Below are 15,408 nucleotides of genomic sequence, written 5' to 3' on the forward strand. Positions count from 1 at the left end.
TCATTAACAAACAAGAACTATGCATGTTTTAGACAAATTTGCATGAAAATGCCTTCTAAAATAGTCCTTATCTGCACTTTCAGTTTCCTTACATAAATTGCCGTATTCCTTGAAATATTATTCATACTAAGCTTAGTCGTAACACACCTGCTCTATGTACTTAACTAAACAACAGTGTAGCCAGCACGTGATCAATGCCTACATTCTAACTACAGCCATTTTTCATCTCTTTAAGTGCCTCGTTAAAGATCTGCTTCAGAATTTCATTAGCTGCTGCAGACAAGGTATCCGGCTAGAGTTTCCGGAACTGTTAAGGGGCTCATCATCCGGGAACGCTCACTTCCTGAGGCTGGGAAAAGTAAGTTTTCCGACGGGATTACTTTAATACGCATAACATTCGTAAACTGTTCCAGAAAATACTTTCAAACGTGCGTACTTTTTTTATCAACCAAAAATTAACCAACAACAGTCAACCAAAAATAAAAATAAAAGCGTCTCGGAGTTTCTTTGTGGGTACTGTATAGACGACAGTAGCGTCTTATCTTTAAATAAAGCAACTATTTCAGTAGCTTTTGTTTTCTTTGCTATTAAATATCCAAAATAAGCTTATTCGGCTATGTTTGGAAAACAAAACACAATAACAATTCTTTAGAAAGCGTTGCTCTCTGTAATTTGTAGAATCATTAGCAATAATGCATATAAATAGTTTTACTAAAATGGAGTGTTACTGTTTGCATTTAGCGTTTTTGCCTATCACAAATTCTGTTAGTATGCCGGACTGCAACAATCCTCTGTTAATTTTTTCTTGCTTTATTTTGTTTTAAACAAAAACCTCAAAGATAATCTTTTTTCAAAAAAGAAGAATTTAAAAAAAGAGAGATTAATAAATATATACCAAACTCAATTAACAATGAGGTGCTAAAATTTTGAGATCTAATTTTTTAAAACTAGTCGTGCGATTTTTACAAAGCGTGGTAGTTTGGCGTAATTTGAGTCGTAGAATGGAAATATGGAAAACAACTGGTATGTTATTTCAGAAAAAGTCCGATTTTGTGTCAAGCTCCCTATATTAGAACAATGCTATATATATATATATATATATATATATATATATATATCTGATACATATCCTAAATCGCGCTTTCGAGGCATGAAAAACGCGAGTTGAATTTTGTCAATCGGCCCAATAGAACGGGAGATATATTACTAACTCAAGCACCAAAAGTATTCTATTAAAAAAAAAAATGCCAAAAATAAATAAATAAATAAATTTGAAAAATTTTAGATTTTAAATTACGTCCAAAGGGGCGTTTTTTAACGTTTTGTGTGTCACCTTTATTTATTAAATATCATGTGCAACGTACTCAAACTATAAAATTCAGTTCAACAGCAACATCGCAAGTTAATTTTTAAATGAGCATATCTATAGAATTTCCGATACAGAGTCTCGCGCGCTGAAGATAATTTTTTTTCGTACAGTGTTGCTACTGCTTGCTTTGAAATCGTTTAGTTTTTTAATCAAAAATTCGTTCAAGTGTTACAAAATCTGAAATCGATAATAAAACAAATTTCAAATTAAAATTAGGGCTTCCGCATGCCCATATTCAATGGAAGATTACCGTTATTCAAATTTTGATAGCTCTAGGCACCGTTGTTTTATCACAATGAGAGAAACACACATACATTTATGCAGATTCTTCTTTATTCAATTTCTTCAAATAAAAGACAGGGCGATAATATATGGTGAGAACGATTTGAAAAGTGATACAACCTTTTAAAATTTTCAACGCAAAATGCCAAAACAAAATTAATCGTTCTTCAGGCAAATTGTCTCTTAACTAATAAATAAACCTGAAATAAAATTTTAAAATTTTTTAATGAATTCGCAACTTTAATCTTCGTATTACATTCTAAGCCCTCAAGGATATTTAGTTTTGCTTAGATGCTGAATGCAAAGTAAAGGTTTGATTCAAAGTCTACGTCAAATTTAACTTAGTTTTTGGCCTAATTTAAAATTTTAGACTGATGAGTTTCTCATCCACTTGACTTCAAAAAAGAGTTTACCATGAAAAATTTAAGAAATTTAAAATACATTAAAAATTAAAAAAAAAGAAACAAATATACACGCACTTCGTTACTCTTCTTAAAACAATATGATATACTGCTGCCAATTCATGCAACAAAATTGTTACTTGGGAAAGAAACAGGAAAAAAAGAGTAAAACCTAACTTTAATATTTTCTGCTAATTTTGTATTTATTTCTGAAAGCGCATTTTTTTCCTGTAACTGTATTTTTGAAAGTGTAAATTATCGTCTGCTATTTGACAATTTTGTTTTCATGCAAAATGGTGCTTTTAAAGAAGAAATGTAGGGAAGGCTACGTTTGTGTTCTTTCCGAAGAAAATTATTCATATTTAGTTATTAAAAAATGCTGTGAAAGCCATGATTTTTCGGTATTTAAAGCAACGATAGATAATAATGTCAATTAGGAAGGGGGGGAAGTCAAAGTTTGGCTTCAAGGAAAAAAATTGTTCAAGATACGCATCCAAAGGAAAAGCGGAGTGTTGCGAATGTGACAAAGATGAGAACTTTAATATTGAAAGAAAATTTTCAACGTCAAAAGGCAGCTGCATATTCACTAAAATGCTTAGTGTCAACTATAAACAAAGTGATTAATGCTGATTTGAATCTTAAAAAGGCGAAAAAACGTATTGTGCGTCGTCTTTCTCCACAATATATCTCCGAACGCAGAACGAACTGAGATTTCTCTATCAGAAACAATTTGGACAAAAATAGAAAAATATCGTCACAATACATGAATCTTGACTTTATTTAAATGAACTCAATAAAAAGAGATCCATTTATTATCATCAAAGGGAAGAAGAAATATTAGAACAGGGTTCAAAGAATCTGAAGAAAGTTTTTCAAAGGTATTTATGATTGTTGCTGGTTTTTGATATAACAACAAATAAAAATTAAACTGTTAAGAAACTGTTAAGGTTAACTCCACATATTATCCGGAACATATTATATACTCAATTTTCCAAATATGAAATACCTTTTATTTATCCACAGTGCCGTCAATCAGTAGAACTGCATCAAGACAAAGCAAGCATCTACACTTCAGTCTACTGTTAATTTCCTGGAAAAAACGGAACAAGAAACTGGTATCAAGGTCCTGTTCATATCCATATAAATGTCCTGTTCTGTCAACAATTTATTTTTACGCTTTTGGACTCGTTTGTGTCTCATCCCAAATAACACACACTATGATAAATTCGCTGGTTCTTACTTTATTAATTTTCATGATTAATTACAATTAACTCATAGCTGTGATCAGCCCTCGTACACCGTGGATGGCAATTCTCAAACTCGTCTGAACATAACATTACAGATGCACATGCGCGGATTACATTACAGGTGCGCAGGCGCGTACAGTACTTTTAGAAAGCAAGTTGCCCAGACGTCGACATACAACCCTCCTTGGACTTTGGAAAGGCGTCTAAGAGGAATGGGATATAATATCCCTTCCGCTTCAAAAAAAAGCTATATTGTCTTAGAATAAGGTGTAGAGTAGTAGAAATTAGAAATTAAGGTGTAGAATGATAACAAAGATTGAGGGTAATCAAACGGACTATTTAAAACACAAAAACGTTCGGTAAAATGTTTCTGTAAATACAATTAAACTTGTCTAAATAAATGTGCGAATAGCCTTAGTAAACTCAAAAATATCAAAATAATAATGAAAGTTAATTCAGAAGTCAAACAACAAAAAACAAGAATATTCTTGTTCAGGCTTTCTTATCTTATCTAATCATTATTTCCTATCTTGTTCATTTGCGGTTTTGCAGCTGAAGATGATGGTTCGGTAAAACCATCGAAACTAGTCCTGTGAAAATTTTGTAGGTATAACGCTGATTTTTGTTGTTTGACTTCTGAATTAGTATTTATTCGGCGTGTTATTGTGTCTTAATTATAGAAGCCCCAAACAGGCTTACATTTTGCTTTCTTTTTTGCACGTGGTGTGGCCGCCATTTTGTGATTGTAGGAGTTTCGGTGAGTACATTTTTGCAATTTTCAAGTTATGTTTATGTTTTGTACATTTGGATATTGTGCTTTGCTTGTCTGATTTCATGCATTTTGCTTACAAACGTTTTGTTTTCTATTAATTTCACTGAGGAATTTTTCTGCTGTTTTGTGTGTACTTTATTATTGCTCAGTTAATTTAGCTTGATTTTCTGCATTGTTTATCATGCCTTCATCCGTTAATCGTTTCACTAAATTACGCCTGAAACGGCAAAAATTCCTGAATCATCTTCACTTTTTACTTAAATGTAAATGTAAAAAATTGATCCCCAATTTTATTCAAATCAAATCTAATCAAAAACCTTCGAGTCGCGTTTCAAGAATTCTGTTAAATTGCAAGCTTGCCTTACTTCGGTCCGTGATAAGGGATACACGTCAACAATTGTCCAAAATTGAACATGAACTCTATAAGCTTCATCTGGAACATGTTAAATCATATCCAAAATTCACTGCCCTTGAACAAAAGTCTTGGTCTAGAACGGAGAATGCAGTTAACCGTCATAAAAACACCCTTGCAGTTAAATTCGAAAAACTTCTTTTACAGTCTTCCAGTTCAAGTAGTTCAAAAAATCTTCCCATTGTAAACATCAAGCCAATAGTTAATATTTCTAATGTTAGTCTTTCAGAAGAACAAGAGAGAATTCTAAAATATAATTTTAACTTCTCACAAACTTGTAAACCCTCGATTCCAAAAATATTGGCTCCTATCGAAAAAGCTTTCAAGTTCAGTAAAGTTTCAGATTCACAGAAAGAAATGATTAGGCATCTTATCGCTCATAATGTGAAATTTAATAATAAACCTTTGAAACCAAATCTAACTGCGAGAGAAAGAGCTACAATGCGCGAGATTCATTCTAACCCGGATATTGTCATTTCAAAGGCCGACAAAGGTGGCCAGATAGTCGTCATGGATAAGAACACTTACATCGATGGTGTCACTAAACTCTTAAACGAAGGACCATATAATCCGATCCCTAAAGATCCTTCACCTTCGGACTTATCCAAAATAAAAACTGCGATCAAATCTTCGCAAATCATTTCAAGCAACTTAAAACATTCGCTTATCCCATCTGTTGCGAATTGTGCCAGATTATATGCTCTTCCCAAAATTCATAAAAGTGGTATTCCTTTCCGCCCTATTGTATCAAATTTAGGTACTGCCTCGTATCCATTAGCTAAATATTTAGTTTCTAGATTTTCCACTCTATTAGACAATAACATTTACACCATAAAAAATTCAATAGAGTTTGTAAAAAAGGTTAAAAACATTTCTCCTCGCAATTTACTCATGGTTTCTTTTGATGTAAAATCGTTATTCACCAATGTCCCAGTGGAGGGTGCATTAAGATGTCTAGAAACCAGACTTCGCGAATTTCATTTCTCTTGCATCGAAATTGATGAGCTAATTTCTCTCACTCAACTCTGTTTGAAACAAACACATTTTGTTTTCCAAAATAAATATTACAAGCAAACTGAGGGATTAGCCATGGGAAGCCCCCTTAGTCCCATCCTGGCTGATATCTACATGCATTATTATGAATCAAAATTGTTTGAAACTTTAAACTTCCCGGCATGGTTCCGCTACGTAGACGATACTTTTACCCTGTTTGAAGGTAATGATTTAAATAGAGTTCTTTCAACAATGAATTCTATTGATCCTGCTATTCAGTTCACTTTTGAACTTGAGACTTGCAATTCTCTTCCGTTTCTCGACATTCTGGTCACACGTAACATATCCAACTTCAGTACTACAGTTTACCGTAAACCTTCATCGGTTTGCCTTCCACCACACTTTAAATCATGTCATCCGACTAAACAAAAGTTAGCTTCATGTTATTCCTATGTTTTCCGTGCTCTTCAAGTTTGCTCCTCCAAACTAGCCCTTGATGAAGAACTAAATTATTTAAAAGCAATAGCTATTGACAGGGGCTTTTCACCCAACATTATTAATCAAGCAGTTAAAAAAATCTCATCTCAACACACTAAAAGCCACACTCTTATTTTAGGAGATTATAAAAATTCTGTTGTCATTCCCTTCTTTCCATCAATTATAAAGTTGCACATATTTTGCAGAAATTTAACTTTCGGGTTGTTTACTCTCCCATCAATAAAATTCCAACTTCTATACTCAAGGACCCCATTCCGGATATGAATTCCTGGGGTATTTATAGGATTCCTTGCCAGTGCGGTTTAATTTACATTGGCCAAACTAAGAGAGCCTTAAAATTTCGCGTCAAAGAACATGCCTGATCATCCAGATCACATGTCTTTAACAAAAGCCTGAATAACTGGAATAATTCATTCTTTTAAACAGCACCAAAATAACTGTATTATAAGCTGAGTGTAAAGCACAGTATTATATATATTAGCATGAACATTATAAGGCTATAAGAAAGACAGGAAAATTTCTAATACCCTATTAACATAAATTGTAAAAAATTGCCATTTAATCCTTCACATTGTGTCTACTAACTGAAAGGTTTTTTAGGTAAATTCCTAGGAAACGATAATGCACCACACTATTTTTATTTCTTTGTATAAAGTAAAGGAAGTACTGTAATTGTTAAAATTTTCAGGTTTTAAATTTTGATGAAAATATTCATTTTGATCGTTCCCGAATCGGTTTTAACTCTTTTTGTGTGTGTGTGTGTGTGTGTGACCATTGTGCGAACGGACAGAATAAAAGTCTATTTCAGTGCGGATTATATATAACATGGATTCAAAACCATTTTTTCGTGACATCTGTACGTACTTACAGGGGTTGGACAAAAATATGGAAACACCTTTAAAAAAACATGTTTCTTTGCTTAATATGGTGTAGGAAACCCGTTGGCATCCCAAACAGGGATGTTGTTGCTCAACATTGTTGGTCCGAAAATCACACTTTCAATTTTTCTGCTGCCAAAATTATTCAAAAAACATCTTCCATTGGAGAACTGGATTTTCTAGAGGCATTTCACATTCATAAAAATCTTTCTGTTCTAGTTAACGATCCTAATTCCAATCCAAATTTGCCTTCGGCTTTTAGAGAAATTATGTTTTAGTTCTGGTTTCGCCAACAGATGGCGCCACTTGCTTATTCTTGTCCAGGCTTTCTTATCTTATCTAAACATTATTTCCTATCTTGTTCATTTGCGGTTTTGCAGCTGAAGATGATGGTTCGGTAAAACCATCGAAACTAGTCCTGTGAAAATTTTGTAAATTAACGCTGATTTTTGTTGTTTGACTTCTGAATTAATGTTTAGAATGCTTAAGGAAGACGTACAGCTGCTTTCAATCTTCGTCTTCAGAGCCTTACCACACTTGCAACTGTTTTGCAAGAGCAGTGGCTCTCACTCCTACGCAACTGATTAACTGCATAATTGACAGCATCGCACATCGCTGTATGTGTTGTATTGCGGCTAGGGGAGATCATACTCCATAGTGAAGGCGATTTTTTTATACCAAACTGACACATCCAATTTGTTCATTTTATACATATGCTCATTTCTATAACACCATAATTATCTGGTAATTTCTTTTCATGTTATTTTATACCTTACTATGTGTCGTACACTGTGGGTCAGTTTCATTAAATTCCATATGTAACTTTTCGAGTAATCTCATCATTTTAGTGATTTTTCCTTAATTAATGATAACCAGTATATTACCACTTTTACATCATTAGTACAAATGTCTAATGCAAGTAGTATACATTATGCCATTATTATAATTAATAAATAATGCGCGGAACCACAAATTGTTTACCTCAGCTAAAAACACTTTTAAAGAGTATTAAGCTCAATAAGCTACAAAAAAAATTTTAAATGATGCATATAAATCGGTGCAATTTTTTGGGGGGATAAATGTCGAACATCTGACATGGTTACAATTTCTCATTATATCCGAGATAGAATTGGTTCATATTATCTTGAATAATAGAGAATATATTGTTATGGGATTAATAGCAAATATGATAAAATGCTTATCAGTTTTTTGAACTGCTTAAATGTTAAATAAACATTCTTTCAATTTTTCTGTACATCAATAAATTCCACAAATTCAGACTGAATTTAACATCAATTTATTCCGTACCAAAAAAATGCACTAGTTTCTTCAGCGTTTTAGAAAGGAATTTAGAAAAAAATTTAATATTAAACTCGTGATTGTTTTGGTATAACAGACGGAAGATCATAAACTTACTCTTCTTTATACTTATACCAGGGAGTAGAAAAATAAGGTGAGGGAGGATTAATGGACAAGAGATATTTCCAATCCGTGCTCATTCGGGAATATTATCGTCAAGACCGTTTTGGGAAAAGGCTCATTTTGGGATATCGCCCTATGAGATGTGCATCGATGTCACTCTACTTATGAAATTGTGTCCTAAATGGAAACAATATAAAAGTAACCTTTAGTGATTGTTGCGATTGCTTAAGTTACGACTCTTAATTTATCATTTGCATGCCTTGCCGGTGGTTGGTGACATGAAGAAGGTGTATTATTTTCCAATTAACATGTAGAATTCTGTCCTGCAAAGCTAAGTCTTTATATTCAATCATGTCTCTTAAATTGATGGTTAGAAAGAAGGGAGAGAAACCTGGAAGCAGCGAAGTTTTGCCACCGTGCAAAACATAATATTTAATCAATCTGTTATTAATTAACAAACTGAGAGATCTGAAAGCAATAGACGTTCTTAATAATTTATTTTGCTTCTTTAAATAATACATTTAGTGGATATAAGTCAAAACACATTTAATTTATAATACATACAAATGATAATTTTCATGAAAATGCGAAATGTTTTTGGTAATTAGTAAAAGATCTTTCTAATCCCATATATAGATCAACAGCATCTTTATCAGTTATTAGAAGAGATCTTTCTAATCCCATCTAATAATTACTAAAGAGAGTTAAAAATTATGAATTTTTAAAAATTAAATATGTTTATTGCCTGATCATCCAGATTACATTTCATGAGATTTAACTACAAGAATGGGTGTAATACGTATAAAATTTTGTATGCATTAAACCAGAGTGAATGCTAATTTTTGCTCATTTTTAATTAATTATACTTAGTGGGTCAGAATCACATGCATCTTTCGCTCGATCATCTGCGAGTCCAGGCTTTCAATATACATTTATCAGATGGAAATTCCAGAAGAAATATTTTCAAACGTCTAAGCAGCTAACCTCGGTAACGTTTGCTCAATCTACTCATTGCGAAACAGGCAGATTTTGTGATCTTTAGACTGGCAACAGTTAGTTTAGAAGGCAATTAGAACATTTATGTAAATGAGAACAACTTCCTCGATTGGAACAAAAAAAGTCGTGCAGTGAGACAGTGAGAGGAACAACTTCTTCTTTCAAATGTCACAAAGAATTATATATTTCTGTAAAACCAGTATTAAGTAATCAACGACGTAAAGAGGATATTTTCCTCTGGCTTCTTAAAGTAATTATTATAAAAAGGAAAATTGTATAATTGTTTTAATGCTCATTAATAGTAGATATGAAGAACTATTTCAAATCGCTTACTTTGTTAATCAATAACAGAACGACTGTATTTGGAAGAAAAATTAAAGGTTTAAAGCTATCCTAAATGGCAACACTCTGTCGCATACAAGATTAATCATTTTATTTTATTTACAACAATGCGGTTAGAATAGGTGAAATAAGCATGTTTTCACTAAAGTGAAACCAAGGAAGTACAGCGTTCAGCCATGATAGGTCGTGTCATCATACATGGCTTCATTTTGACAGCACTGGACATGCACGAGAGGCTTACTTTATATATTCGTACCCCTTGATGTACAACAACAATATTTTTTTTTTTAAATCACAGTGTTTGTTGGTTCAGTTATCCTATGCTTTGCCGAGTGGCAACATGTTTCTTTTAAATCACGCTGAGTTTTCTGATTAAATTTGAAACATCAAGATATTGCTCTTTGTCACTGGCAATAAGCTAATTTTGAATGTTTTGTCTCTTAAACAAAAATTCATTCCGGGTACACAAAATATGAAACAATTGAAAAAACAAAAATGAAATAATAATAATAAAAAATATGAAAGGTTTTAGATTTTAAATTACGTCCAAAGGGGCGTTTTTTTTAACGTTTTGTGCCTTACCTTTATTTATTAAATATCATGTTCTACGTACTCAAACTATAAAATTTAAAATGAGCATATCTTTAGAATTTCCGATGCACAGTTCCGCGCGCTGGAGATAAAAAGGTTTTTTTCCCCAGTAGAGTGTTGCTATTGCTCTCTTTTGAATCGTTGAGTTTGTTACTCAAAAATTCGTTAACGTTTTACAAAATATTAAATCGATCATTAAACCAATTCCAAATTCAAGTTGGGGCTTTCACGTGCCCATATTCGATGGAAGATTACGTTATTCAAATTTCAATGTCTCTAGATACCGTTGTTTTATCACAATGCGAGAAACATACATACATTCATGCAGATTCTTCGTTATTTAATTTCTTTAAATATGATACAGAGCGATAATATTTGGTGGCAACAATTTGAAAAAAGATTCTCCGTTTATAGTTTTCATCGCAAATGCCAAAACGAAATTAATTGTCCTTCAGGGCAAACTGACCCTTTGTACTAAACAGAAATTTGAAATTCAAAATTCGAGCTTTTATGTGTATAGTTTCGGATGAAGGACCAGGTGTGTTTATTGTTTGATGGCTGTTGATGCTGCAGTTTTTCCACAATGTGTGAAACAAATAAAGAAACACGAGTAAAAGATTCTTCATTATTTAATAATAAAGAAGAAAAATTCAAAGGTAGCCTAAGATAGAATTTCACCTGCTGGTTAAAGAATTTCTGATGCAATAAAAAGAAACTGCTTTTGCATCTGCCCTTTTGCTTTCAAGAACAAAAAAATAACAATAATGTGGAACTTGCATTTATATCTCTATACAGGGTGAACCTGAAAAAGTGAGCAAAACTTTAGTGGGTAATAGAAGGCAGCTATACGAGTAATATCTTTCACAGAATATATGGTCGGAACGCAAGCGGTGAGAAGTTAAAGGATACTTTTCCACTATCACCTTTAAATAATTAACACAAGAATGAGAGGAGATACTGCAGAGAACATTTTATTAACAGGAATGTAAGTAACAGAACACGCTTATAGATATTGCTCAAAAGACCTTCCGTCAGCTGTAATGCAGACTTCACACATGCGGCATAGAGATTGAAGCACATCTGCGGGACACCAGGCATTTCCTGAATATCACCAGCAACAATGGCGATCCTAGCTACTAGATCCATATTGTTTTCAAAGGGACACACATCGATTAGGTTTGCCATATGGCCCCACAGGAAAAAGTCCAAACACGGGGGATCCGGTAATCTTGGTCGCCAAGCTATGGAACCCCTTCGACCAATTGATCGCCCTGGAAATATCGTGGTTTGTATAAGCAGCAATCCTCTTGCCAACCCCCTGTAGAAAATGTTGTTGGATGCTAAGACTGACCCTTTTTATACCATTTATTTAAAAAGCCACTTAGCGGCTCGCCATTTGCGTTAAACTACTAAAAGTAGAAACTAGAAACCTTCTGTTAGCCAATGAATGAACATCTTCTATGTAGCATTACGAAATGTCATTGTTTTAAAAATTAAAACATGCTTAATGAGTAATTGGGACACATGTATATGATTTTTATACTGTGTTCGGATCCTGAAGAGAAAGGTCTGGATTTAAGGAAGTTTTGGAATCGTAGTCACATGCAGAGTAAAATAAACTAAGCAAAGTAATGTAATTTTGTTTGTTGTCCTTGCAAAAGGAAACGTCATTTTAAATGCACCCGATCGTTAGGCATCTTAGTCATTTATCGATCATTTTTGCGAATTATGTGTACATATGTGCTTTTTCAATTATTTAAAATCTATGTTTAATGAAATGGTTTTAATTTATAATACAAGCAACCTATATTTGCTTAATTCACGCAAACTTAAAAGGTATACAATACACAGGAAGGAATTATCTTAGTTAAGAGCATTCATGGATATGCTTATTCCCCGTAGTATACACTTTTCTTTTTTTAAATGCAGTTTCATACTTGCATGACTTTAAAAAGTAATTCTTTTCCTCTTCTCTTTTTTTCACTTTCAAGTATTAAATGAAGCCACGTACAGCATAAATAGTAACAAACATATATCTGCAACAAGAAAAGGACTGACGGATATCCTAAAAAGAAAAACTAGAAAGCAAAATAATCGTTAGTTTTATATCACGGAATTATTCTATGGACTTCTTGTATACGAATCCATATGAGTTTGATTAACTTTGTATATATACAGAACATAACTCCATAACTCTCAATCCTTCATTTCCTCAGTTCATTATGTATCAACTTACCTCGTGGGCATGAGATGAACCTAACGCGAGGTAAGCACTGCATCGTTTCATATCCTCCAACCATTAATAGATTGATGGAACCGTTAGCACGCAAGAAGCATATTCTGACGTATTCGTAACGTGGTATTAAATGATTGGGAAGGGCTTTCGTGAAGCCTCGAAGAATGCCAAATTCTCCAGAGCTCCGGTTTCGATTAGGCTTACATGACACAGAGGATAAGAGATTAACTGTTGCAACCGAATAAATTGAAAAAAGAAACAAGAGCTTTAGATTTACGCGATTTAACTGACGCGGTTTTTTAAACATTGCTGGCAATATTCTCATGACATTCGTATTCAAACAAATAAAAACAGAACAGTAGAAAAGGAGGTTAACGCATTATTGTAAAACGAATTCCATTAAGTAGAGGGACCCTCTAAACGGCGCGATGGTTTGGATCCGTCATGAAGACCCGTATTCAAACAGCTTTAATGAGCTAAATGTGTATATTTACTTACTTTAGTGTCTATTTCATAAACTTATATTCATTTATTCATTAATATGACATTTATATTATTACAGAAAGTAAGAAAAAATCTCATAACCGAATAAAGCCGGCTATGAAGCTCAGAGGCTCATTTTCCAAATTCCAGAGAGAATGAAGAATGGCCGTGTAATAGCTGTTTACAACATAATTCGCAAAACTTGCGCAATGTACAAACTTAGATACCTCGAGGCATTACTAAATTTTTAAAAAGCGAATTAATGTTTTACGAACTCATATTGGCAAATGTTCTGGCCTGTTCGAGCTACTAAATGTATTAAATCTAATACGCATTTCCAATACGGCCTCTGAGGAAAAAATAGTCAATTTATAAATATATAATGTGAAAAAATCTTTTAAATGTACCTAAAAGATTTAAATGTAAAAAAGCTAAGAAATTATCGTTAGTTATATCTCAAATAAGTTATGTTTCGTTGTTCGCTACATTTACTTTGCAACAGGCTTCGATACTGTACTTTAGTGCTCTTCATGACTGTTGATCTACAGAACAAGCCGTACTAGGTTATGAGGTTTATTTAATTTAAATAATAGTTATTTGATGTTTGGAATCATTACTGTCACTTCTCTCTTTCAGTTTTCCCTCAAGAATGCAAATTAGTTGGAGTGCGTTTAAGTAAGGGTTTTAAATCATTAATTCAGAGCGTTTTCTGTCACTGGATGGCCACGTTACTAGTTTTGATATCTTAGGTAAAAGTTCCTGTCTTCGGCTTTGCTGCCTGCAGATATTTAAATTCACGAGGGTAAATTCCAAGTCAACACAGCGATTAAATTGCTCTGTGCAACCTTTGAAGGTATTTAAATTTTTGAATTTCCACTGAGAGTTTCTTGCTATAAATGCCGGCAGACTTGCAATCACCAGGATTGTCTTCTGTTTATCTTATTGAGTTTGAAATTAAGAATCTTGTACATCCTTCGAAAGTTTCTACACTTATTTTTAGATTTATTGATAAGTCCCTTTACGTCTATCAAAGGATTGGTCACAATTTACAATAATGAAAGACCTTATAAGGTCTGTACTCTAGATTCTGGATATCATGAAACTTTTTATCATATACGACATTGTTTGCTGTTTCGGAAAAAATAAATTTATTGGTAAATAAGAGCACCATCAGAAGCTATCCAAAGGTACTGGATCAGAATGAGATTTCGATTCATCACAACAGATCTAAATTAGTGTCAGTCTTTTGTTCCAGACACTGGAGAAACACTCATTTACGTCTTACTCGCATACATTTTCCACGACCTGTATCTGTACCAGAAACAAAAGCATCTGCAATGTATCCATTTACTACTTGAATAAAATGCAGCTTAATTATATACTTATTTGAATTTGATACACTAATTAAATTTCGAAAATATTTAATTTATTGAAGTCTGGTTACGGATCCTGAACTTTTGCTGCTTTTCTGAGAGTTACTTTTCCTGTACTGTTACGAAACACAGACTAAGATGTGTTTAACATTTAGACTTTTAGTGTATTTAAAATTTCAGATAGTGATCCAGACATAGAACATAGCAGAACGTGATACTTCTAAAAAGCGTGAATACTAGGAAAGCTGTCTTTTTGTCACACCGAGAGCACTTCTCATAGTGGCCAGTACTTCTGAGAATATGTAAAGAAAGTTTCGTTTAAAATCTTTTATCTCTAGCAACTACCTCTACATAAAATCAAAATCGTCTGGAAGCGTGGTGGTTGTTTCAGATAGGCCCACGATATTTCCAAAGTTCTGCAGAGTGTCTGAAAAGTCCTTACCTATTTAAGAGCATCATAGTGGTGTAAATATAAAATTAAAATGGCCATGGACGCCTCACCGCATTTATTACCATGCCGCAAAACACCCTTGCAATTTAGCATTACTACCAGCAGTGTCAATCCATTTCTGCAAACGTGTGGGTACATGATCCCCATTTTTTAAGAAATGAAAGGGTACTTCATTCAAAACAGGAGACATCGTTCCTTAAGCTCATGCAAAGCTGTGGAACGGTCTTGTACACTTCTGCTTTTGCATAATTCTGCAGTAAAAGTCACGAATTGTCACAATTCACAAACGTTCTCCTCTGATCTTCGCATTCATCACGGAATTCTATGCTTTGTACCTTACTGCAGTTTTAGCTCTCTTTTCCTTGCCAAGAACAAGAAGGCTCTTCAATTACTTAAAATAAAAATGGTAAATAATAAGATTTTGTTGTGTCATAATCGTCTTAAAATTATGTTACAACATTACATGCTTTCTTCCTAAAATAGCTCTTGACTTACGAAGACATCCTGTAAATTATGTAGGAAATGGCTTCCTATAAGTTTACCTATATAAGAATAACTCATTCTGTATAGCTCTTTAACCTGCGAGCGCCGCACTGGGTCTAATGGACCCACGTGAATAAATAAACATTTCCTCAAAGTAGCTTATTTTACGCAAGTTATTG

General features: G+C 33.3%; 1 protein-coding gene across 3 annotated transcripts in view; it reads right to left on the reverse strand.

The window, feature by feature from the left end:
• The window catches only part of LOC118182751 (maltase A2-like), a 682,214-nt gene that overhangs the window by 619,855 nt on the left and 46,951 nt on the right, over nt 1–15,408 (reverse strand). The window contains exon 2 of one of the 3 annotated variants that reach the window (XM_085814804.1): nt 3,059–3,142. The exons of the other annotated variants lie outside the window; for them this stretch is intronic. The gene's annotated coding sequence lies outside the window, so the exon portion shown is untranslated. The remainder of the gene's footprint in view (nt 1–3,058; nt 3,143–15,408) is intronic. 3 annotated transcript variants of the gene reach the window in all.

The sequence above is a fragment of the Stegodyphus dumicola genome, chromosome 4, assembly GCF_044657685.1.
Source record: "Stegodyphus dumicola isolate Sdum_Otavi_A_Nest chromosome 4, ASM4465768v1".
Classification (NCBI taxonomy): Eukaryota; Metazoa; Arthropoda; class Arachnida; order Araneae; family Eresidae; genus Stegodyphus; species Stegodyphus dumicola.